The sequence below is a fragment of the Ambystoma mexicanum genome, unplaced genomic scaffold, assembly GCF_040938575.1.
Source record: "Ambystoma mexicanum isolate Mex_15411 unplaced genomic scaffold, UKY_AmexF1_1 Mex_scaf10, whole genome shotgun sequence".
Taxonomy (NCBI): Eukaryota; Metazoa; Chordata; class Amphibia; order Caudata; family Ambystomatidae; genus Ambystoma; species Ambystoma mexicanum.
Genome location: NW_027182325.1, coordinates 4108013 through 4125806, shown reverse-complemented (window position 1 = coordinate 4125806; position 17794 = coordinate 4108013). Strand labels below are relative to the sequence as shown.

Here is a 17794-nt window from a genome sequence, read left to right as displayed (position 1 = left end):
TTTTCTTTCATGCCTCTTGAAGGACTCAATATTCTCTGTACTGCATTACATGTGAAAGTCGATTTATTACCCATGAACACACTACCTGTATGCTAATTCTATGTAAAAAGGTAGCTCCAGCCCTCATGATGTTGTCCAACATTTCCGCTATAAAACGGGATACAATTATTTTGGAAACATACCAAATTTGAAAAATAATTGAGAAGTTGCGCAATTACTAATCATGGAGCACAAAAAAGCCTACAGCACCTGGTATTCCCAGGCAGTCTCCCATCCAGGTACTAACTAGGCCCGACCCTGCTTAGCTTCCGAGATCGGGCGCATTCAGTGTGGTGTGGCCGTAGGCTCTGGGCCTAGTGAGTTTTGTACTTTTAAGCATCTAGTCGGCTAGACCTTGCAGTTTTGAAAGGCAATTGAGAAATGGCTCACTTCCTGAACTTGGAGTACAAAAAAGCCTACAGCACCTGGTATTCCCAGGCGGTCTCCCATCCAGGTACTAACTAGGCCCGACACTGCTTAGCTTCCGAGATCAGACGAGATCGGGCGCATTCAGTGTGGTGTGGCCGTAGGCTCTGGGCCTTGTGAGTTTTGTACTTTTAAGCATCTAGTCGGCTAGACCTTGCAGTTTTGAAAGGCAATTGAGAAATGGCTCACTTCCTGAACTTGGAGTACAAAAAAGCCTACAGCACCTGGTATTCCCAGGCGGTCTCCCATCCAGGTACTAACTAGGCCCGACACTGCTTAGCTTCTGAGATCAGACGAGATCAGGCGCATTCAGTGTGGTGTGGCCGTAGGGTCTGGGCCTAGTGAGTTTTGTACTTTTAAGCATCTAGTCGGCTAGACCTTGCAGTTTTGAAAGGCAATTGTGAAATGGCTCACTTCCTGAACTTGGAGCACAAAAAAGCCTACAGCACCTGGTATTCCCAGGCGGTCTCCCATCCAGGTACTAACGAGGCCCGACACTGCTTAGCTTCCGAGATCAGACGCATTCAGTGTGGTGTGGCCGTAGGCTCTGGGCCTTGTGAGTTTTGTACTTTTAAGCATCTAGTCGGCTAGACCTTGCAGTTTTGAAAGGCAATTGTGAAATGGCTCACTTCCTGAACTTGGAGCACAAAAAAGCCTACAGCACCTGGTATTCCCAGGCGGTCTCCCATCCAGGTACTAACTAGGCCCGACACTGCTTAGCTTCTGAGATCAGACGAGATCAGGCGCATTCAGTGTGGTGTGGCCGTAGGCTCTGGGCCCAGTGAGTTTTGTACTTTTAAGCATCTAGTCGGCTAGACCTTGCAGTTTTAAAAGGCAATTGAGAAAGGGCTCACTTCCTGAACTTGGAGCACAAAAAAGCCTACAGCACCTGGTATTCCCAGGCGGTCTCCCATCCAGGTACTAACTAGGCCTGACACTGCTTAACTTCCGAGATCAGACGAGATCGGGTGCATTCAGTGTGGTGTGGCCGTAGGCTCTAGGAATGCTAAGAATATTACTCTTATGCATTTGCATTTAGTAAGCTAAGCCATGCAGCCACTTGCAACATGATACCACGCTCATCGCTCGATCAGGCTCGATCAGGCGAGATATATAAGACTGGTGGGCCCATTCAGGACTCCTATGTCTGGTAGGATAACTTTAATTCATCCATCCTGTGTCTGTTGCAGGGAGGTGGAGAGAACAATCAACGCAATAATGGGTTTCTTTCATGCCTCTTGAAGGACTCAATATTCTCTGTACTGCATTACATGTGAAAGTCGATTTATTACCCATGAACACACTACCTGTATGCTAATTCTATGTAAAAAGGTAGCTCCAGCCCTCATGATGTTGTCCAACATTTCCGCTATAAAACGGGATACAATTATTTTGGAAACATACCAAATTTGAAAAATAATTGAGAAGTTGCGCAATTACTAATCATGGAGCACAAAAAAGCCTACAGCACCTGGTATTCCCAGGCAGTCTCCCATCCAGGTACTAACTAGGCCCGACCCTGCTTAGCTTCCTGGGTGCATTCAGTGTGGTGTGGCCGTAGGCTCTGGGCCTAGTGAGTTTTGTACTTTTAAGCATCTAGTCGGCTAGACCTTGCAGTTTTGAAAGGCAATTGTGAAATGGCTCACTTCCTGAACTTGGAGCACAAAAAAGCCTACAGCACCTGGTATTCCCAGGCGGTCTCCCATCCAGGTACTAACGAGGCCCGACACTGCTTAGCTTCTGAGATCAGACGAGATCAGGCGCATTCAGTGTGGTGTGGCCATAGGCTCTGGGCCTTGTGAGTTTTGTACTTTTAAGCATCTAGTCGGCTAGACCTTGCAGTTTTAAAAGGCAATTGAGAAAGGGCTCACTTCCTGAACTTGGAGCACAAAAAAGCCTACAGCACCTGGTATTCCCAGGCGGTCTCCCATCCAGGTACTAACAAGGCCCGACACTGCTTAGCTTCCGAGATCAGACGAGATCGGGCGCATTCAGTGTGGTGTGGCCGTAGGCTCTGGGCCTTGTGAGTTTTGTACTTTTAAGCATCTAGTCGGCTAGACCTTGCAGTTTTGAAAGGCAATTGAGAAATGGCTCACTTCCTGAACTTGGAGTACAAAAAAGCCTACAGCACCTGGTATTCCCAGGCGGTCTCCCATCCAGGTACTAACTAGGCCCGACACTGCTTAGCTTCTGAGGTCAGACGAGATCAGGCGCATTCAGTGTGGTGTGGCCGTAGGCTCTGGGCCTAGTGAGTTTTGTACTTTTAAGCATCTAGTCGGCTAGACCTTGCAGTTTTGAAAGGCAATTGTGAAATGGCTCACTTCCTGAACTTGGAGCACAAAAAAACCTACAGCACCTGGTATTCCCAGGTGGTCTCCCATCCAGGTACTAACTAGGCCCGACACTGCTTAGTTTCCGAGATCAGACGAGATCGGGCGCAATCAGTGTGGTGTGTCCGTAGTCTCTGGGCCTAGTGAGTTTTGTACTTTTAAGCATCTAGTCAGCTAGACCTTGCAGTTTTGAATGGCAATTGAGAAATGGCTCACTTCCTGAACTTGGAGCACAAAAAAGCCTACAGCACCTGGTATTCCCAGGCGGTCTCCCATCCAGGTACTAACGAGGCCCGACACAGCTTAGCTTCCGAGATCAGACGCATTCAGTGTGGTGTGGCCGTAGGCTCTGGGCCTTGTGAGTTTTGTACTTTTAAGCATCTAGTCGGCTAGACCTTGCAGTTTTGAAAGGCAATTGTGAAATGGCTCACTTCCTGAACTTGGAGCACAAAAAAGCCTACAGCACCTGGTATTCCCAGGCGGTCTCCCATCCAGGTACTATCTAGGCCTAACACTGCTTAACTTCCGAGATCAGACGAGATCGGGTGCATTCAGTGTGGTGTGGCCGTAGGCTCTAGAAATGCTAAGAATATTACTCTTATGCATTTGCATTTAGTAAGCTAAGCCATGCAGCCACTTGCAACATGATACCACGCTCATCGCTCGATCAGGCTCGATCAGGCGAGATATATAAGACTGGTGGGCCCATTCAGGACTCCTATGTCTGGTAGGATAACTTTAATTCATCCATCCTGTGTCTGTTGCAGGGAGGTGGAGAGAACAATCAACACAATAATGGTTTTCTTTCATGCCTCTTGAAGGACTCAATATTCTCTGTACTGCATTACATGTGAAAGTCGATTTATTACCCATGAACACACTACCTGTATGCTAATTCTATGTAAAAAGGTAGCTCCAGCCCTCATGATGTTGTCCAACATTTCCGCTATAAAACGGGATACAATTATTTTGGAAACATACCAAATTTGAAAAATAATTGAGAAGTTGCGCAATTACTAATCATGGAGCACAAAAAAGCCTACAGCACCTGGTATTCCCAGGCAGTCTCCCATCCAGGTACTAACTAGGCCCGACCCTGCTTAGCTTCCGAGATCGGGCGCATTCAGTGTGGTGTGGCCGTAGGCTCTGGGCCTAGTGAGTTTTGTACTTTTAAGCATCTAGTCGGCTAGACCTTGCAGTTTTGAAAGGCAATTGTGAAATGGCTCACTTCCTGAACTTGGAGCACAAAAAAGCCTACAGCACCTGGTATTCCCAGGCGGTCTCCCATCCAGGTACTAACGAGGCCCGACACTGCTTAGCTTCCAAGATCAGACGCATTCAGTGTGGTGTGGCCGTAGGCTCTGAGCCTTGTGAGTTTTGTACTTTTAAGCATCTAGTCGGCTAGACCTTGCAGTTTTGAAAGGCAATTGTGAAATGGCTCACTTCCTGAACTTGGAGCACAAAAAAGCCTACAGCACCTGGTATTCCCAGGCGGTCTCCCATCCAGGTACTAACGAGGCCCGACACTGCTTAGCTTCCGAGATCAGACGAGATCGGGCGCATTCAGTGTGGTGTGGCCGTAGGCTCTGGGCCTTGTGAGTTTTGTACTTTTAAGCATCTAGTCGGCTAGACCTTGCAGTTTTGAAAGGCAATTGAGAAATGGCTCACTTCCTGAACTTGGAGTACAAAAAAGCCTACAGCACCTGGTATTCCCAGGCGGTCTCCTATCCAGGTACTAACTAGGCCCGACACTGCTTAGCTTCTGAGATCAGACGAGATCAGGCGCATTCAGTGTGGTGTGGCCGTAGGCTCTGGGCCTAGTGAGTTTTGTACTTTTAAGCATCTAGTCGGCTAGACCTTGCAGTTTTGAAAGGCAATTGTGAAATGGCTCACTTCCTGAACTTGGAGCACAAAAAAGCCTACAGCACCTGGTATTCCCAGGCGGTCTCCCATCCAGGTACTAACTAGGCCTGACACTGCTTAACTTCCGAGATCAGACGAGATCGGGTGCATTCAGTGTGGTGTGGCCGTAGGCTCTAGGAATGCTAAGAATATTACTCTTATGCATTTGCATTTAGTAAGCTAAGCCATGCAGCCACTTGCAACATGATACCACGCTCATCGCTCGATCAGGCTCGATCAGGCGAGATATATAAGACTGGTGGGCCCATTCAGGACTCCTATGTCTGGTAGGATAACTTTAATTCATCCATCCTGTGTCTGTTGCAGGGAGGTGGAGAGAACAATCAACACAATAATGGTTTTCTTTCATGCCTCTTGAAGGACTCAATATTCTCTGTACTGCATTACATGTGAAAGTCGATTTATTACCCATGAACACACTACCTGTATGCTAATTCTATGTAAAAAGGTAGCTCCAGCCCTCATGATGTTGTCCAACATTTCCGCTATAAAACGGGATACAATTATTTTGGAAACATACCAAATTTGAAAAATAATTGAGAAGTTGCGCAATTACTAATCATGGAGCACAAAAAAGCCTACAGCACCTGGTATTCCCAGGCAGTCTCCCATCCAGGTACTAACTAGGCCCGACCCTGCTTAGCTTCCGAGATCGGGCGCATTCAGTGTGGTGTGGCCGTAGGCTCTGGGCCTAGTGAGTTTTGTACTTTTAAGCATCTAGTCGGCTAGACCTTGCAGTTTTGAAAGGCAATTGAGAAATGGCTCACTTCCTGAACTTGGAGTACAAAAAAGCCTACAGCACCTGGTATTCCCAGGCGGTCTCCCATCCAGGTACTAACTAGGCCCGACACTGCTTAGCTTCCGAGATCAGACGAGATCGGGCGCATTCAGTGTGGTGTGGCCGTAGGCTCTGGGCCTTGTGAGTTTTGTACTTTTAAGCATCTAGTCGGCTAGACCTTGCAGTTTTGAAAGGCAATTGAGAAATGGCTCACTTCCTGAACTTGGAGTACAAAAAAGCCTACAGCACCTGGTATTCCCAGGCGGTCTCCCATCCAGGTACTAACTAGGCCCGACACTGCTTAGCTTCTGAGATCAGACGAGATCAGGCGCATTCAGTGTGGTGTGGCCGTAGGGTCTGGGCCTAGTGAGTTTTGTACTTTTAAGCATCTAGTCGGCTAGACCTTGCAGTTTTGAAAGGCAATTGTGAAATGGCTCACTTCCTGAACTTGGAGCACAAAAAAGCCTACAGCACCTGGTATTCCCAGGCGGTCTCCCATCCAGGTACTAACGAGGCCCGACACTGCTTAGCTTCCGAGATCAGACGCATTCAGTGTGGTGTGGCCGTAGGCTCTGGGCCTTGTGAGTTTTGTACTTTTAAGCATCTAGTCGGCTAGACCTTGCAGTTTTGAAAGGCAATTGTGAAATGGCTCACTTCCTGAACTTGGAGCACAAAAAAGCCTACAGCACCTGGTATTCCCAGGCGGTCTCCCATCCAGGTACTAACTAGGCCCGACACTGCTTAGCTTCTGAGATCAGACGAGATCAGGCGCATTCAGTGTGGTGTGGCCGTAGGCTCTGGGCCCAGTGAGTTTTGTACTTTTAAGCATCTAGTCGGCTAGACCTTGCAGTTTTAAAAGGCAATTGAGAAAGGGCTCACTTCCTGAACTTGGAGCACAAAAAAGCCTACAGCACCTGGTATTCCCAGGCGGTCTCCCATCCAGGTACTAACTAGGCCTGACACTGCTTAACTTCCGAGATCAGACGAGATCGGGTGCATTCAGTGTGGTGTGGCCGTAGGCTCTAGGAATGCTAAGAATATTACTCTTATGCATTTGCATTTAGTAAGCTAAGCCATGCAGCCACTTGCAACATGATACCACGCTCATCGCTCGATCAGGCTCGATCAGGCGAGATATATAAGACTGGTGGGCCCATTCAGGACTCCTATGTCTGGTAGGATAACTTTAATTCATCCATCCTGTGTCTGTTGCAGGGAGGTGGAGAGAACAATCAACGCAATAATGGGTTTCTTTCATGCCTCTTGAAGGACTCAATATTCTCTGTACTGCATTACATGTGAAAGTCGATTTATTACCCATGAACACACTACCTGTATGCTAATTCTATGTAAAAAGGTAGCTCCAGCCCTCATGATGTTGTCCAACATTTCCGCTATAAAACGGGATACAATTATTTTGGAAACATACCAAATTTGAAAAATAATTGAGAAGTTGCGCAATTACTAATCATGGAGCACAAAAAAGCCTACAGCACCTGGTATTCCCAGGCAGTCTCCCATCCAGGTACTAACTAGGCCCGACCCTGCTTAGCTTCCTGGGTGCATTCAGTGTGGTGTGGCCGTAGGCTCTGGGCCTAGTGAGTTTTGTACTTTTAAGCATCTAGTCGGCTAGACCTTGCAGTTTTGAAAGGCAATTGTGAAATGGCTCACTTCCTGAACTTGGAGCACAAAAAAGCCTACAGCACCTGGTATTCCCAGGCGGTCTCCCATCCAGGTACTAACGAGGCCCGACACTGCTTAGCTTCTGAGATCAGACGAGATCAGGCGCATTCAGTGTGGTGTGGCCATAGGCTCTGGGCCTTGTGAGTTTTGTACTTTTAAGCATCTAGTCGGCTAGACCTTGCAGTTTTAAAAGGCAATTGAGAAAGGGCTCACTTCCTGAACTTAGAGCACAAAAAAGCCTACAGCACCTGGTATTCCCAGGCGGTCTCCCATCCAGGTACTAACAAGGCCCGACACTGCTTAGCTTCCGAGATCAGACGAGATCGGGCGCATTCAGTGTGGTGTGGCCGTAGGCTCTGGGCCTTGTGAGTTTTGTACTTTTAAGCATCTAGTCGGCTAGACCTTGCAGTTTTGAAAGGCAATTGAGAAATGGCTCACTTCCTGAACTTGGAGTACAAAAAAGCCTACAGCACCTGGTATTCCCAGGCGGTCTCCCATCCAGGTACTAACTAGGCCCGACACTGCTTAGCTTCTGAGATCAGACGAGATCAGGCGCATTCAGTGTGGTGTGGCCGTAGGCTCTGGGCCTAGTGAGTTTTGTACTTTTAAGCATCTAGTCGGCTAGACCTTGCAGTTTTGAAAGGCAATTGTGAAATGGCTCACTTCCTGAACTTGGAGCACAAAAAAACCTACAGCACCTGGTATTCCCAGGTGGTCTCCCATCCAGGTACTAACTAGGCCCGACACTGCTTAGTTTCCGAGATCAGACGAGATCGGGCGCAATCAGTGTGGTGTGTCCGTAGTCTCTGGGCCTAGTGAGTTTTGTACTTTTAAGCATCTAGTCAGCTAGACCTTGCAGTTTTGAATGGCAATTGAGAAATGGCTCACTTCCTGAACTTGGAGCACAAAAAAGCCTACAGCACCTGGTATTCCCAGGCGGTCTCCCATCCAGGTACTAACGAGGCCCGACACAGCTTAGCTTCCGAGATCAGACGCATTCAGTGTGGTGTGGCCGTAGGCTCTGGGCCTTGTGAGTTTTGTACTTTTAAGCATCTAGTCGGCTAGACCTTGCAGTTTTGAAAGGCAATTGTGAAATGGCTCACTTCCTGAACTTGGAGCACAAAAAAGCCTACAGCACCTGGTATTCCCAGGCGGTCTCCCATCCAGGTACTATCTAGGCCTAACACTGCTTAACTTCCGAGATCAGACGAGATCGGGTGCATTCAGTGTGGTGTGGCCGTAGGCTCTAGAAATGCTAAGAATATTACTCTTATGCATTTGCATTTAGTAAGCTAAGCCATGCAGCCACTTGCAACATGATACCACGCTCATCGCTCGATCAGGCTCGATCAGGCGAGATATATAAGACTGGTGGGCCCATTCAGGACTCCTATGTCTGGTAGGATAACTTTAATTCATCCATCCTGTGTCTGTTGCAGGGAGGTGGAGAGAACAATCAACACAATAATGGTTTTCTTTCATGCCTCTTGAAGGACTCAATATTCTCTGTACTGCATTACATGTGAAAGTCGATTTATTACCCATGAACACACTACCTGTATGCTAATTCTATGTAAAAAGGTAGCTCCAGCCCTCATGATGTTGTCCAACATTTCCGCTATAAAACGGGATACAATTATTTTGGAAACATACCAAATTTGAAAAATAATTGAGAAGTTGCGCAATTACTAATCATGGAGCACAAAAAAGCCTACAGCACCTGGTATTCCCAGGCAGTCTCCCATCCAGGTACTAACTAGGCCCGACCCTGCTTAGCTTCCGAGATCGGGCGCATTCAGTGTGGTGTGGCCGTAGGCTCTGGGCCTAGTGAGTTTTGTACTTTTAAGCATCTAGTCGGCTAGACCTTGCAGTTTTGAAAGGCAATTGTGAAATGGCTCACTTCCTGAACTTGGAGCACAAAAAAGCCTACAGCACCTGGTATTCCCAGGCGGTCTCCCATCCAGGTACTAACGAGGCCCGACACTGCTTAGCTTCCAAGATCAGACGCATTCAGTGTGGTGTGGCCGTAGGCTCTGAGCCTTGTGAGTTTTGTACTTTTAAGCATCTAGTCGGCTAGACCTTGCAGTTTTGAAAGGCAATTGTGAAATGGCTCACTTCCTGAACTTGGAGCACAAAAAAGCCTACAGCACCTGGTATTCCCAGGCGGTCTCCCATCCAGGTACTAACGAGGCCCGACACTGCTTAGCTTCCGAGATCAGACGAGATCGGGCGCATTCAGTGTGGTGTGGCCGTAGGCTCTGGGCCTTGTGAGTTTTGTACTTTTAAGCATCTAGTCGGCTAGACCTTGCAGTTTTGAAAGGCAATTGAGAAATGGCTCACTTCCTGAACTTGGAGTACAAAAAAGCCTACAGCACCTGGTATTCCCAGGCGGTCTCCTATCCAGGTACTAACTAGGCCCGACACTGCTTAGCTTCTGAGATCAGACGAGATCAGGCGCATTCAGTGTGGTGTGGCCGTAGGCTCTGGGCCTAGTGAGTTTTGTACTTTTAAGCATCTAGTCGGCTAGACCTTGCAGTTTTGAAAGGCAATTGTGAAATGGCTCACTTCCTGAACTTGGAGCACAAAAAAGCCTACAGCACCTGGTATTCCCAGGCGGTCTCCCATCCAGGTACTAACTAGGCCTGACACTGCTTAACTTCCGAGATCAGACGAGATCGGGTGCATTCAGTGTGGTGTGGCCGTAGGCTCTAGGAATGCTAAGAATATTACTCTTATGCATTTGCATTTAGTAAGCTAAGCCATGCAGCCACTTGCAACATGATACCACGCTCATCGCTCGATCAGGCTCGATCAGGCGAGATATATAAGACTGGTGGGCCCATTCAGGACTCCTATGTCTGGTAGGATAACTTTAATTCATCCATCCTGTGTCTGTTGCAGGGAGGTGGAGAGAACAATCAACACAATAATGGTTTTCTTTCATGCCTCTTGAAGGACTCAATATTCTCTGTACTGCATTACATGTGAAAGTCGATTTATTACCCATGAACACACTACCTGTATGCTAATTCTATGTAAAAAGGTAGCTCCAGCCCTCATGATGTTGTCCAACATTTCCGCTATAAAACGGGATACAATTATTTTGGAAACATACCAAATTTGAAAAATAATTGAGAAGTTGCGCAATTACTAATCATGGAGCACAAAAAAGCCTACAGCACCTGGTATTCCCAGGCAGTCTCCCATCCAGGTACTAACTAGGCCCGACCCTGCTTAGCTTCCGAGATCGGGCGCATTCAGTGTGGTGTGGCCGTAGGCTCTGGGCCTTGTGAGTTTTGTACTTTTAAGCATCTAGTCGGCTAGACCTTGCAGTTTTGAAAGGCAATTGAGAAATGGCTCACTTCCTGAACTTGGAGTAGAAAAAAGCCTACAGCACCTGGTATTCCCAGGCGGTCTCCCATCCAGGTACTAACTAGGCCCGACACTGCTTAGCTTCTGAGATCAGACGAGATCAGGCGCATTCAGTGTGGTGTGGCCGTAGGCTCTGGGCCTAGTGAGTTTTGTACTTTTAAGCATCTAGTCGGCTAGAACTTGCAGTTTTGAAAGGCAATTGTGAAATGGCTCACTTCCTGAACTTGGAGCACAAAAAAGCCTACAGCACCTGGTATTCCCAGGCGGTCTCCCATCCAGGTACTAACGAGGCCCGACACTGCTTAGCTTCCGAGATCAGACGAGATCGGGCGCATTCAGTGTGGTGTGGCGTAGGCTCTGGGCCTTGTGAGTTTTGTACTTTTAAGCATCTAGTCGGCTAGACCTTGCAGTTTTAAAAGGCAATTGAGAAAGGGCTCACTTCCTGAACTTGGAGCACAAAAAAGCCTACAGCACCTGGTATTCCCAGGCGGTCTCCCATCCAGGTACTAACTAGGCCTGACACTGCTTAACTTCCAAGATCAGACAAGATCGGGTGCATTCAGTGTGGTGTGGCCGTAGGCTCTAGGAATGCTAAGAATATTACTCTTATGCATTTGCATTTAGTAAGCTAAGCCATGCAGCCACTTGCAACATGATACCACGCTCATCGCTCGATCAGGCTCGATCAGGCGGGATATATAAGACTGGTGGGCCCATTCAGGACTCCTATGTCTGGTAGGATAACTTTAATTCATCCATCCTGTGTCTGTTGCAGGGAGGTGGAGAGAACAATCAACACAATAATGGTTTTCTTTCATGCCTCTTGAAGGACTCAATATTCTCTGTACTGCATTACATGTGAAAGTCGATTTATTACCCATGAACACACTACCTGTATGCTAATTCTATGTAAAAAGGTAGCTCCAGCCCTCATGATGTTGTCCAACATTTCCGCTATAAAACGGGATACAATTATTTTGGAAACATACCAAATTTGAAAAATAATTGAGAAGTTGCGCAATTACTAATCATGGAGCACAAAAAAGCCTACAGCACCTGGTATTCCCAGGCAGTCTCCCATCCAGGTACTAACTAGGCCCGACCCTGCTTAGCTTCCGAGATCGGGCGCATTCAGTGTGGTGTGGCCGTAGGCTCTGGGCCTAGTGAGTTTTGTACTTTTAAGCATCTAGTCGGCTAGACCTTGCAGTTTTGAAAGGCATTTGTGAAATGGCTCACTTCCTGAACTTGGAGTACAAAAAAGCCTACAGCACCTGGTATTCCCAGGTGGTCTCCCATCCAGGTACTAACTAGGCCCGACACTGCTCAGCTTCCGAGATCAGACGAGATCGGGCGCAATCAGTGTGGTGTGGCCGTAGGCTCTGGGCCTAGTGAGTTTTGTACTTTTAAGCATCTAGTCAGCTAGACCTTGCAGTTTTGAAAGGCAATTGAGAAATGGCTCACTTCCTGAACTTGGAGCACAAAAAAGCCTACAGCACCTGGTATTCCCAGGCGGTCTCCCATCCAGGTACTAACAAGGCCCGACACTGCTTAGCTTCCGAGATCAGACGAGATCGGGCGCATTCAGTGTGGTGTGGCCATAGGCTCTGGGCCTTGTGAGTTTTGTACTTTTAAGCATCTAGTCGGCTAGACCTTGCAGTTTTGAAAGGCAATTGAGAAATGGCTCACTTCCTGAACTTGGAGTACAAAAAAGCCTACAGCACCTGGTATTCCCAGGCGGTCTCCCATCCAGGTACTAACTAGGCCCGACACTGCTTAGCTTCTGAGATCAGACGAGATCAGGCGCATTCAGTGTGGTGTGGCCGTAGGCTCTGGGCCTAGTGAGTTTTGTACTTTTAAGCATCTAGTCGGCTAGACCTTGCAGTTTTGAAAGGCAATTGTGAAATGGCTCACTTCCTGAACTTGGAGCACAAAAAAACCTACAGCACCTGGTATTCCCAGGTGGTCTCCCATCCAGGTACTAACTAGGCCCGACACTGCTTAGTTTCCGAGATCAGACGAGATCGGGCGCAATCAGTGTGGTGTGTCCGTAGTCTCTGGGCCTAGTGAGTTTTGTACTTTTAAGCATCTAGTCAGCTAGACCTTGCAGTTTTGAATGGCAATTGAGAAATGGCTCACTTCCTGAACTTGGAGCACAAAAAAGCCTACAGCACCTGGTATTCCCAGGCGGTCTCCCATCCAGGTACTAACGAGGCCCGACACAGCTTAGCTTCCGAGATCAGACGCATTCAGTGTGGTGTGGCCGTAGGCTCTGGGCCTTGTGAGTTTTGTACTTTTAAGCATCTAGTCGGCTAGACCTTGCAGTTTTGAAAGGCAATTGTGAAATGGCTCACTTCCTGAACTTGGAGCACAAAAAAGCCTACAGCACCTGGTATTCCCAGGCGGTCTCCCATCCAGGTACTATCTAGGCCTAACACTGCTTAACTTCCGAGATCAGACGAGATCGGGTGCATTCAGTGTGGTGTGGCCGTAGGCTCTAGAAATGCTAAGAATATTACTCTTATGCATTTGCATTTAGTAAGCTAAGCCATGCAGCCACTTGCAACATGATACCACGCTCATCGCTCGATCAGGCTCGATCAGGCGAGATATATAAGACTGGTGGGCCCATTCAGGACTCCTATGTCTGGTAGGATAACTTTAATTCATCCATCCTGTGTCTGTTGCAGGGAGGTGGAGAGAACAATCAACACAATAATGGTTTTCTTTCATGCCTCTTGAAGGACTCAATATTCTCTGTACTGCATTACATGTGAAAGTCGATTTATTACCCATGAACACACTACCTGTATGCTAATTCTATGTAAAAAGGTAGCTCCAGCCCTCATGATGTTGTCCAACATTTCCGCTATAAAACGGGATACAATTATTTTGGAAACATACCAAATTTGAAAAATAATTGAGAAGTTGCGCAATTACTAATCATGGAGCACAAAAAAGCCTACAGCACCTGGTATTCCCAGGCAGTCTCCCATCCAGGTACTAACTAGGCCCGACCCTGCTTAGCTTCCGAGATCGGGCGCATTCAGTGTGGTGTGGCCGTAGGCTCTGGGCCTAGTGAGTTTTGTACTTTTAAGCATCTAGTCGGCTAGACCTTGCAGTTTTGAAAGGCAATTGTGAAATGGCTCACTTCCTGAACTTGGAGCACAAAAAAGCCTACAGCACCTGGTATTCCCAGGCGGTCTCCCATCCAGGTACTAACGAGGCCCGACACTGCTTAGCTTCCAAGATCAGACGCATTCAGTGTGGTGTGGCCGTAGGCTCTGAGCCTTGTGAGTTTTGTACTTTTAAGCATCTAGTCGGCTAGACCTTGCAGTTTTGAAAGGCAATTGTGAAATGGCTCACTTCCTGAACTTGGAGCACAAAAAAGCCTACAGCACCTGGTATTCCCAGGCGGTCTCCCATCCAGGTACTAACGAGGCCCGACACTGCTTAGCTTCCGAGATCAGACGAGATCGGGCGCATTCAGTGTGGTGTGGCCGTAGGCTCTGGGCCTTGTGAGTTTTGTACTTTTAAGCATCTAGTCGGCTAGACCTTGCAGTTTTGAAAGGCAATTGAGAAATGGCTCACTTCCTGAACTTGGAGTACAAAAAAGCCTACAGCACCTGGTATTCCCAGGCGGTCTCCTATCCAGGTACTAACTAGGCCCGACACTGCTTAGCTTCTGAGATCAGACGAGATCAGGCGCATTCAGTGTGGTGTGGCCGTAGGCTCTGGGCCTAGTGAGTTTTGTACTTTTAAGCATCTAGTCGGCTAGACCTTGCAGTTTTGAAAGGCAATTGTGAAATGGCTCACTTCCTGAACTTGGAGCACAAAAAAGCCTACAGCACCTGGTATTCCCAGGCGGTCTCCCATCCAGGTACTAACTAGGCCTGACACTGCTTAACTTCCGAGATCAGACGAGATCGGGTGCATTCAGTGTGGTGTGGCCGTAGGCTCTAGGAATGCTAAGAATATTACTCTTATGCATTTGCATTTAGTAAGCTAAGCCATGCAGCCACTTGCAACATGATACCACGCTCATCGCTCGATCAGGCTCGATCAGGCGAGATATATAAGACTGGTGGGCCCATTCAGGACTCCTATGTCTGGTAGGATAACTTTAATTCATCCATCCTGTGTCTGTTGCAGGGAGGTGGAGAGAACAATCAACACAATAATGGTTTTCTTTCATGCCTCTTGAAGGACTCAATATTCTCTGTACTGCATTACATGTGAAAGTCGATTTATTACCCATGAACACACTACCTGTATGCTAATTCTATGTAAAAAGGTAGCTCCAGCCCTCATGATGTTGTCCAACATTTCCGCTATAAAACGGGATACAATTATTTTGGAAACATACCAAATTTGAAAAATAATTGAGAAGTTGCGCAATTACTAATCATGGAGCACAAAAAAGCCTACAGCACCTGGTATTCCCAGGCAGTCTCCCATCCAGGTACTAACTAGGCCCGACCCTGCTTAGCTTCCGAGATCGGGCGCATTCAGTGTGGTGTGGCCGTAGGCTCTGGGCCTTGTGAGTTTTGTACTTTTAAGCATCTAGTCGGCTAGACCTTGCAGTTTTGAAAGGCAATTGAGAAATGGCTCACTTCCTGAACTTGGAGTAGAAAAAAGCCTACAGCACCTGGTATTCCCAGGCGGTCTCCCATCCAGGTACTAACTAGGCCCGACACTGCTTAGCTTCTGAGATCAGACGAGATCAGGCGCATTCAGTGTGGTGTGGCCGTAGGCTCTGGGCCTAGTGAGTTTTGTACTTTTAAGCATCTAGTCGGCTAGAACTTGCAGTTTTGAAAGGCAATTGTGAAATGGCTCACTTCCTGAACTTGGAGCACAAAAAAGCCTACAGCACCTGGTATTCCCAGGCGGTCTCCCATCCAGGTACTAACGAGGCCCGACACTGCTTAGCTTCCGAGATCAGACGAGATCGGGCGCATTCAGTGTGGTGTGGCGTAGGCTCTGGGCCTTGTGAGTTTTGTACTTTTAAGCATCTAGTCGGCTAGACCTTGCAGTTTTAAAAGGCAATTGAGAAAGGGCTCACTTCCTGAACTTGGAGCACAAAAAAGCCTACAGCACCTGGTATTCCCAGGCGGTCTCCCATCCAGGTACTAACTAGGCCTGACACTGCTTAACTTCCAAGATCAGACAAGATCGGGTGCATTCAGTGTGGTGTGGCCGTAGGCTCTAGGAATGCTAAGAATATTACTCTTATGCATTTGCATTTAGTAAGCTAAGCCATGCAGCCACTTGCAACATGATACCACGCTCATCGCTCGATCAGGCTCGATCAGGCGGGATATATAAGACTGGTGGGCCCATTCAGGACTCCTATGTCTGGTAGGATAACTTTAATTCATCCATCCTGTGTCTGTTGCAGGGAGGTGGAGAGAACAATCAACACAATAATGGTTTTCTTTCATGCCTCTTGAAGGACTCAATATTCTCTGTACTGCATTACATGTGAAAGTCGATTTATTACCCATGAACACACTACCTGTATGCTAATTCTATGTAAAAAGGTAGCTCCAGCCCTCATGATGTTGTCCAACATTTCCGCTATAAAACGGGATACAATTATTTTGGAAACATACCAAATTTGAAAAATAATTGAGAAGTTGCGCAATTACTAATCATGGAGCACAAAAAAGCCTACAGCACTTGGTATTCCCAGGCAGTCTCCCATCCAGGTACTAACTAGGCCCGACCCTGCTTAGCTTCCGAGATCGGGCGCATTCAGTGTGGTGTGGCCGTAGGCTCTGGGCCTAGTGAGTTTTGTACTTTTAAGCATCTAGTCGGCTAGACCTTGCAGTTTTGAAAGGCATTTGTGAAATGGCTCACTTCCTGAACTTGGAGTACAAAAAAGCCTACAGCACCTGGTATTCCCAGGTGGTCTCCCATCCAGGTACTAACTAGGCCCGACACTGCTCAGCTTCCGAGATCAGACGAGATCGGGCGCAATCAGTGTGGTGTGGCCGTAGGCTCTGGGCCTAGTGAGTTTTGTACTTTTAAGCATCTAGTCAGCTAGACCTTGCAGTTTTGAAAGGCAATTGAGAAATGGCTCACTTCCTGAACTTGGAGCACAAAAAAGCCTACAGCACCTGGTATTCCCAGGCGGTCTCCCATCCAGGTACTAACAAGGCCCGACACTGCTTAGCTTCCGAGATCAGACGAGATCTGGCGCATTCAGTGTGGTGTGGCCATAGGCTCTGGGCCTTGTGAGTTTTGTACTTTTAAGCATCTAGTCGGCTAGACCTTGCAGTTTTGAAAGGAAATTGAGAAATGGCTCACTTCCTGAACTTGGAGTACAAAAAAAGCCTACAGCACCTGGTATTCCCAGGCGGTCTCCCATCCAGGTACTAACTAGGCCCGACACTGCTTAGCTTCTGAGATCAGACGAGATCAGGCGCATTCAGTGTGGTGTGGCCGTAGGCTCTGGGCCTAGTGAGTTTTGTACTTTTAAGCATCTAGTCGGCTAGACCTTGCAGTTTTGAAAGGCAATTGTGAAATGGCTCACTTCCTGAACTTGGAGCACAAAAAAGCCTACAGCACCTGGTATTCCCAGGTGGTCTCCCATCCAGGTACTAACTAGGCCCGACACTGCTTAGCTTCCGAGATCAGACGAGATCGGGCGCAATCAGTGTGGTGTGTCCGTAGTCTCTGGGCCTAGTGAGTTTTGTACTTTTAAGCATCTAGTCAGCTAGACCTTGCAGTTTTGAATGGCAATTGAGAAATGGCTCACTTCCTGAACTTGGAGCACAAAAAAGCCTACAGCACCTGGTATTCCCAGGCGGTCTCCCATCCAGGTACTAACGAGGCCCGACACAGCTTAGCTTCCGAGATCAGACGCATTCAGTGTGGTGTGGCCGTAGGCTCTGGGCCTTGTGAGTTTTGTACTTTTAAGCATCTAGTCGGCTAGACCTTGCAGTTTTGAAAGGCAATTGTGAAATGGCTCACTTCCTGAACTTGGAACACAAAAAAGCCTACAGCACCTGGTATTCCCAGGCGGTCTCCCATCCAGGTACTAACTAGGCCTAACACTGCTTAACTTCCGAGATCAGACGAGATCGGGTGCATTCAGTGTGGTGTGGCCATAGGCTCTAGAAATGCTAAGAATATTACTCTTATGCATTTGCATTTAGTAAGCTAAGCCATGCAGCCACTTGCAACATGATACCACGCTCATCGCTCGATCAGGCTCGATCAGGCGAGATATATAAGACTGGTG

At 47.7% G+C, this 17794-nt stretch overlaps 40 non-coding genes and 23 pseudogenes across 40 annotated transcripts; all 63 read right to left on the bottom strand.

Moving 5' to 3' along the window:
• Positions 1-237: 237 nt before the first annotated feature.
• Positions 238-346, bottom strand: LOC138543841 (5S ribosomal RNA; annotated as a pseudogene).
• A 106-nt stretch (positions 347-452) lies between these two features.
• LOC138537313 (5S ribosomal RNA) lies at positions 453-571 on the bottom strand. Its single transcript, XR_011285453.1, has one exon. It is a non-coding gene; the product is annotated as a 5S ribosomal RNA (ribosomal RNA).
• A 106-nt stretch (positions 572-677) lies between these two features.
• On the bottom strand, positions 678-796 carry LOC138537315 (5S ribosomal RNA). Its single transcript, XR_011285455.1, has one exon. It is a non-coding gene; the product is annotated as a 5S ribosomal RNA (ribosomal RNA).
• A 106-nt stretch (positions 797-902) lies between these two features.
• Positions 903-1011, bottom strand: LOC138544230 (5S ribosomal RNA; annotated as a pseudogene).
• A 106-nt stretch (positions 1012-1117) lies between these two features.
• Positions 1118-1236, bottom strand: LOC138546628 (5S ribosomal RNA). Its single transcript, XR_011290944.1, has one exon. It is a non-coding gene; the product is annotated as a 5S ribosomal RNA (ribosomal RNA).
• A 106-nt stretch (positions 1237-1342) lies between these two features.
• LOC138549401 (5S ribosomal RNA) lies at positions 1343-1461 on the bottom strand. Its single transcript, XR_011293182.1, has one exon. It is a non-coding gene; the product is annotated as a 5S ribosomal RNA (ribosomal RNA).
• A 463-nt stretch (positions 1462-1924) lies between these two features.
• LOC138546838 (5S ribosomal RNA) lies at positions 1925-2028 on the bottom strand (annotated as a pseudogene).
• A 106-nt stretch (positions 2029-2134) lies between these two features.
• LOC138537470 (5S ribosomal RNA) lies at positions 2135-2253 on the bottom strand. The gene has a single exon (XR_011285603.1). It is a non-coding gene; the product is annotated as a 5S ribosomal RNA (ribosomal RNA).
• A 106-nt stretch (positions 2254-2359) lies between these two features.
• Positions 2360-2478, bottom strand: LOC138548581 (5S ribosomal RNA). Its single transcript, XR_011292377.1, has one exon. It is a non-coding gene; the product is annotated as a 5S ribosomal RNA (ribosomal RNA).
• Positions 2479-2584: 106 nt separating this feature from the next.
• On the bottom strand, positions 2585-2703 carry LOC138549428 (5S ribosomal RNA). The gene has a single exon (XR_011293212.1). It is a non-coding gene; the product is annotated as a 5S ribosomal RNA (ribosomal RNA).
• A 106-nt stretch (positions 2704-2809) lies between these two features.
• On the bottom strand, positions 2810-2928 carry LOC138542620 (5S ribosomal RNA; annotated as a pseudogene).
• A 106-nt stretch (positions 2929-3034) lies between these two features.
• Positions 3035-3143, bottom strand: LOC138545646 (5S ribosomal RNA; annotated as a pseudogene).
• A 106-nt stretch (positions 3144-3249) lies between these two features.
• Positions 3250-3368, bottom strand: LOC138548467 (5S ribosomal RNA). The gene has a single exon (XR_011292269.1). It is a non-coding gene; the product is annotated as a 5S ribosomal RNA (ribosomal RNA).
• Positions 3369-3831: 463 nt separating this feature from the next.
• On the bottom strand, positions 3832-3940 carry LOC138543840 (5S ribosomal RNA; annotated as a pseudogene).
• Positions 3941-4046: 106 nt separating this feature from the next.
• On the bottom strand, positions 4047-4155 carry LOC138545727 (5S ribosomal RNA; annotated as a pseudogene).
• A 106-nt stretch (positions 4156-4261) lies between these two features.
• LOC138550787 (5S ribosomal RNA) lies at positions 4262-4380 on the bottom strand. The gene has a single exon (XR_011294533.1). It is a non-coding gene; the product is annotated as a 5S ribosomal RNA (ribosomal RNA).
• A 106-nt stretch (positions 4381-4486) lies between these two features.
• On the bottom strand, positions 4487-4605 carry LOC138537385 (5S ribosomal RNA). The gene has a single exon (XR_011285523.1). It is a non-coding gene; the product is annotated as a 5S ribosomal RNA (ribosomal RNA).
• Positions 4606-4711: 106 nt separating this feature from the next.
• LOC138549399 (5S ribosomal RNA) lies at positions 4712-4830 on the bottom strand. The gene has a single exon (XR_011293180.1). It is a non-coding gene; the product is annotated as a 5S ribosomal RNA (ribosomal RNA).
• Positions 4831-5293: 463 nt separating this feature from the next.
• On the bottom strand, positions 5294-5402 carry LOC138543839 (5S ribosomal RNA; annotated as a pseudogene).
• A 106-nt stretch (positions 5403-5508) lies between these two features.
• Positions 5509-5627, bottom strand: LOC138537301 (5S ribosomal RNA). The gene has a single exon (XR_011285441.1). It is a non-coding gene; the product is annotated as a 5S ribosomal RNA (ribosomal RNA).
• Positions 5628-5733: 106 nt separating this feature from the next.
• Positions 5734-5852, bottom strand: LOC138537314 (5S ribosomal RNA). Its single transcript, XR_011285454.1, has one exon. It is a non-coding gene; the product is annotated as a 5S ribosomal RNA (ribosomal RNA).
• Positions 5853-5958: 106 nt separating this feature from the next.
• Positions 5959-6067, bottom strand: LOC138544229 (5S ribosomal RNA; annotated as a pseudogene).
• Positions 6068-6173: 106 nt separating this feature from the next.
• Positions 6174-6292, bottom strand: LOC138546617 (5S ribosomal RNA). The gene has a single exon (XR_011290943.1). It is a non-coding gene; the product is annotated as a 5S ribosomal RNA (ribosomal RNA).
• Positions 6293-6398: 106 nt separating this feature from the next.
• Positions 6399-6517, bottom strand: LOC138549398 (5S ribosomal RNA). Its single transcript, XR_011293179.1, has one exon. It is a non-coding gene; the product is annotated as a 5S ribosomal RNA (ribosomal RNA).
• A 463-nt stretch (positions 6518-6980) lies between these two features.
• On the bottom strand, positions 6981-7084 carry LOC138546836 (5S ribosomal RNA; annotated as a pseudogene).
• Positions 7085-7190: 106 nt separating this feature from the next.
• Positions 7191-7309, bottom strand: LOC138537469 (5S ribosomal RNA). The gene has a single exon (XR_011285602.1). It is a non-coding gene; the product is annotated as a 5S ribosomal RNA (ribosomal RNA).
• A 106-nt stretch (positions 7310-7415) lies between these two features.
• LOC138548579 (5S ribosomal RNA) lies at positions 7416-7534 on the bottom strand. The gene has a single exon (XR_011292375.1). It is a non-coding gene; the product is annotated as a 5S ribosomal RNA (ribosomal RNA).
• A 106-nt stretch (positions 7535-7640) lies between these two features.
• On the bottom strand, positions 7641-7759 carry LOC138546606 (5S ribosomal RNA). The gene has a single exon (XR_011290942.1). It is a non-coding gene; the product is annotated as a 5S ribosomal RNA (ribosomal RNA).
• A 106-nt stretch (positions 7760-7865) lies between these two features.
• Positions 7866-7984, bottom strand: LOC138542619 (5S ribosomal RNA; annotated as a pseudogene).
• A 106-nt stretch (positions 7985-8090) lies between these two features.
• On the bottom strand, positions 8091-8199 carry LOC138545644 (5S ribosomal RNA; annotated as a pseudogene).
• Positions 8200-8305: 106 nt separating this feature from the next.
• Positions 8306-8424, bottom strand: LOC138548466 (5S ribosomal RNA). The gene has a single exon (XR_011292268.1). It is a non-coding gene; the product is annotated as a 5S ribosomal RNA (ribosomal RNA).
• Positions 8425-8887: 463 nt separating this feature from the next.
• Positions 8888-8996, bottom strand: LOC138543838 (5S ribosomal RNA; annotated as a pseudogene).
• A 106-nt stretch (positions 8997-9102) lies between these two features.
• Positions 9103-9211, bottom strand: LOC138545726 (5S ribosomal RNA; annotated as a pseudogene).
• A 106-nt stretch (positions 9212-9317) lies between these two features.
• Positions 9318-9436, bottom strand: LOC138550785 (5S ribosomal RNA). Its single transcript, XR_011294531.1, has one exon. It is a non-coding gene; the product is annotated as a 5S ribosomal RNA (ribosomal RNA).
• Positions 9437-9542: 106 nt separating this feature from the next.
• Positions 9543-9661, bottom strand: LOC138537384 (5S ribosomal RNA). The gene has a single exon (XR_011285522.1). It is a non-coding gene; the product is annotated as a 5S ribosomal RNA (ribosomal RNA).
• Positions 9662-9767: 106 nt separating this feature from the next.
• Positions 9768-9886, bottom strand: LOC138549396 (5S ribosomal RNA). The gene has a single exon (XR_011293178.1). It is a non-coding gene; the product is annotated as a 5S ribosomal RNA (ribosomal RNA).
• Positions 9887-10349: 463 nt separating this feature from the next.
• Positions 10350-10458, bottom strand: LOC138543837 (5S ribosomal RNA; annotated as a pseudogene).
• Positions 10459-10564: 106 nt separating this feature from the next.
• On the bottom strand, positions 10565-10683 carry LOC138546594 (5S ribosomal RNA). The gene has a single exon (XR_011290941.1). It is a non-coding gene; the product is annotated as a 5S ribosomal RNA (ribosomal RNA).
• Positions 10684-10789: 106 nt separating this feature from the next.
• On the bottom strand, positions 10790-10907 carry LOC138542503 (5S ribosomal RNA). The gene has a single exon (XR_011290483.1). It is a non-coding gene; the product is annotated as a 5S ribosomal RNA (ribosomal RNA).
• A 106-nt stretch (positions 10908-11013) lies between these two features.
• LOC138542033 (5S ribosomal RNA) lies at positions 11014-11132 on the bottom strand. The gene has a single exon (XR_011290023.1). It is a non-coding gene; the product is annotated as a 5S ribosomal RNA (ribosomal RNA).
• Positions 11133-11595: 463 nt separating this feature from the next.
• On the bottom strand, positions 11596-11704 carry LOC138543836 (5S ribosomal RNA; annotated as a pseudogene).
• Positions 11705-11810: 106 nt separating this feature from the next.
• Positions 11811-11929, bottom strand: LOC138540616 (5S ribosomal RNA). Its single transcript, XR_011288658.1, has one exon. It is a non-coding gene; the product is annotated as a 5S ribosomal RNA (ribosomal RNA).
• A 106-nt stretch (positions 11930-12035) lies between these two features.
• On the bottom strand, positions 12036-12154 carry LOC138550889 (5S ribosomal RNA). Its single transcript, XR_011294631.1, has one exon. It is a non-coding gene; the product is annotated as a 5S ribosomal RNA (ribosomal RNA).
• A 106-nt stretch (positions 12155-12260) lies between these two features.
• On the bottom strand, positions 12261-12379 carry LOC138546582 (5S ribosomal RNA). The gene has a single exon (XR_011290940.1). It is a non-coding gene; the product is annotated as a 5S ribosomal RNA (ribosomal RNA).
• A 106-nt stretch (positions 12380-12485) lies between these two features.
• Positions 12486-12604, bottom strand: LOC138542618 (5S ribosomal RNA; annotated as a pseudogene).
• A 106-nt stretch (positions 12605-12710) lies between these two features.
• LOC138545643 (5S ribosomal RNA) lies at positions 12711-12819 on the bottom strand (annotated as a pseudogene).
• Positions 12820-12925: 106 nt separating this feature from the next.
• Positions 12926-13044, bottom strand: LOC138548465 (5S ribosomal RNA). Its single transcript, XR_011292267.1, has one exon. It is a non-coding gene; the product is annotated as a 5S ribosomal RNA (ribosomal RNA).
• Positions 13045-13507: 463 nt separating this feature from the next.
• On the bottom strand, positions 13508-13616 carry LOC138543834 (5S ribosomal RNA; annotated as a pseudogene).
• Positions 13617-13722: 106 nt separating this feature from the next.
• Positions 13723-13831, bottom strand: LOC138545725 (5S ribosomal RNA; annotated as a pseudogene).
• A 106-nt stretch (positions 13832-13937) lies between these two features.
• LOC138550784 (5S ribosomal RNA) lies at positions 13938-14056 on the bottom strand. The gene has a single exon (XR_011294530.1). It is a non-coding gene; the product is annotated as a 5S ribosomal RNA (ribosomal RNA).
• A 106-nt stretch (positions 14057-14162) lies between these two features.
• On the bottom strand, positions 14163-14281 carry LOC138537382 (5S ribosomal RNA). Its single transcript, XR_011285520.1, has one exon. It is a non-coding gene; the product is annotated as a 5S ribosomal RNA (ribosomal RNA).
• A 106-nt stretch (positions 14282-14387) lies between these two features.
• LOC138549395 (5S ribosomal RNA) lies at positions 14388-14506 on the bottom strand. The gene has a single exon (XR_011293177.1). It is a non-coding gene; the product is annotated as a 5S ribosomal RNA (ribosomal RNA).
• A 463-nt stretch (positions 14507-14969) lies between these two features.
• Positions 14970-15078, bottom strand: LOC138543833 (5S ribosomal RNA; annotated as a pseudogene).
• A 106-nt stretch (positions 15079-15184) lies between these two features.
• LOC138546569 (5S ribosomal RNA) lies at positions 15185-15303 on the bottom strand. The gene has a single exon (XR_011290938.1). It is a non-coding gene; the product is annotated as a 5S ribosomal RNA (ribosomal RNA).
• A 106-nt stretch (positions 15304-15409) lies between these two features.
• On the bottom strand, positions 15410-15527 carry LOC138542502 (5S ribosomal RNA). The gene has a single exon (XR_011290482.1). It is a non-coding gene; the product is annotated as a 5S ribosomal RNA (ribosomal RNA).
• Positions 15528-15633: 106 nt separating this feature from the next.
• Positions 15634-15752, bottom strand: LOC138542031 (5S ribosomal RNA). Its single transcript, XR_011290021.1, has one exon. It is a non-coding gene; the product is annotated as a 5S ribosomal RNA (ribosomal RNA).
• Positions 15753-16215: 463 nt separating this feature from the next.
• LOC138545456 (5S ribosomal RNA) lies at positions 16216-16324 on the bottom strand (annotated as a pseudogene).
• Positions 16325-16430: 106 nt separating this feature from the next.
• On the bottom strand, positions 16431-16549 carry LOC138540615 (5S ribosomal RNA). The gene has a single exon (XR_011288657.1). It is a non-coding gene; the product is annotated as a 5S ribosomal RNA (ribosomal RNA).
• Positions 16550-16655: 106 nt separating this feature from the next.
• LOC138541286 (5S ribosomal RNA) lies at positions 16656-16774 on the bottom strand. The gene has a single exon (XR_011289295.1). It is a non-coding gene; the product is annotated as a 5S ribosomal RNA (ribosomal RNA).
• A 107-nt stretch (positions 16775-16881) lies between these two features.
• On the bottom strand, positions 16882-17000 carry LOC138546558 (5S ribosomal RNA). The gene has a single exon (XR_011290937.1). It is a non-coding gene; the product is annotated as a 5S ribosomal RNA (ribosomal RNA).
• Positions 17001-17106: 106 nt separating this feature from the next.
• Positions 17107-17225, bottom strand: LOC138541790 (5S ribosomal RNA). Its single transcript, XR_011289787.1, has one exon. It is a non-coding gene; the product is annotated as a 5S ribosomal RNA (ribosomal RNA).
• A 106-nt stretch (positions 17226-17331) lies between these two features.
• On the bottom strand, positions 17332-17440 carry LOC138545642 (5S ribosomal RNA; annotated as a pseudogene).
• A 106-nt stretch (positions 17441-17546) lies between these two features.
• Positions 17547-17665, bottom strand: LOC138549594 (5S ribosomal RNA). Its single transcript, XR_011293373.1, has one exon. It is a non-coding gene; the product is annotated as a 5S ribosomal RNA (ribosomal RNA).
• Positions 17666-17794: the final 129 nt, after the last annotated feature.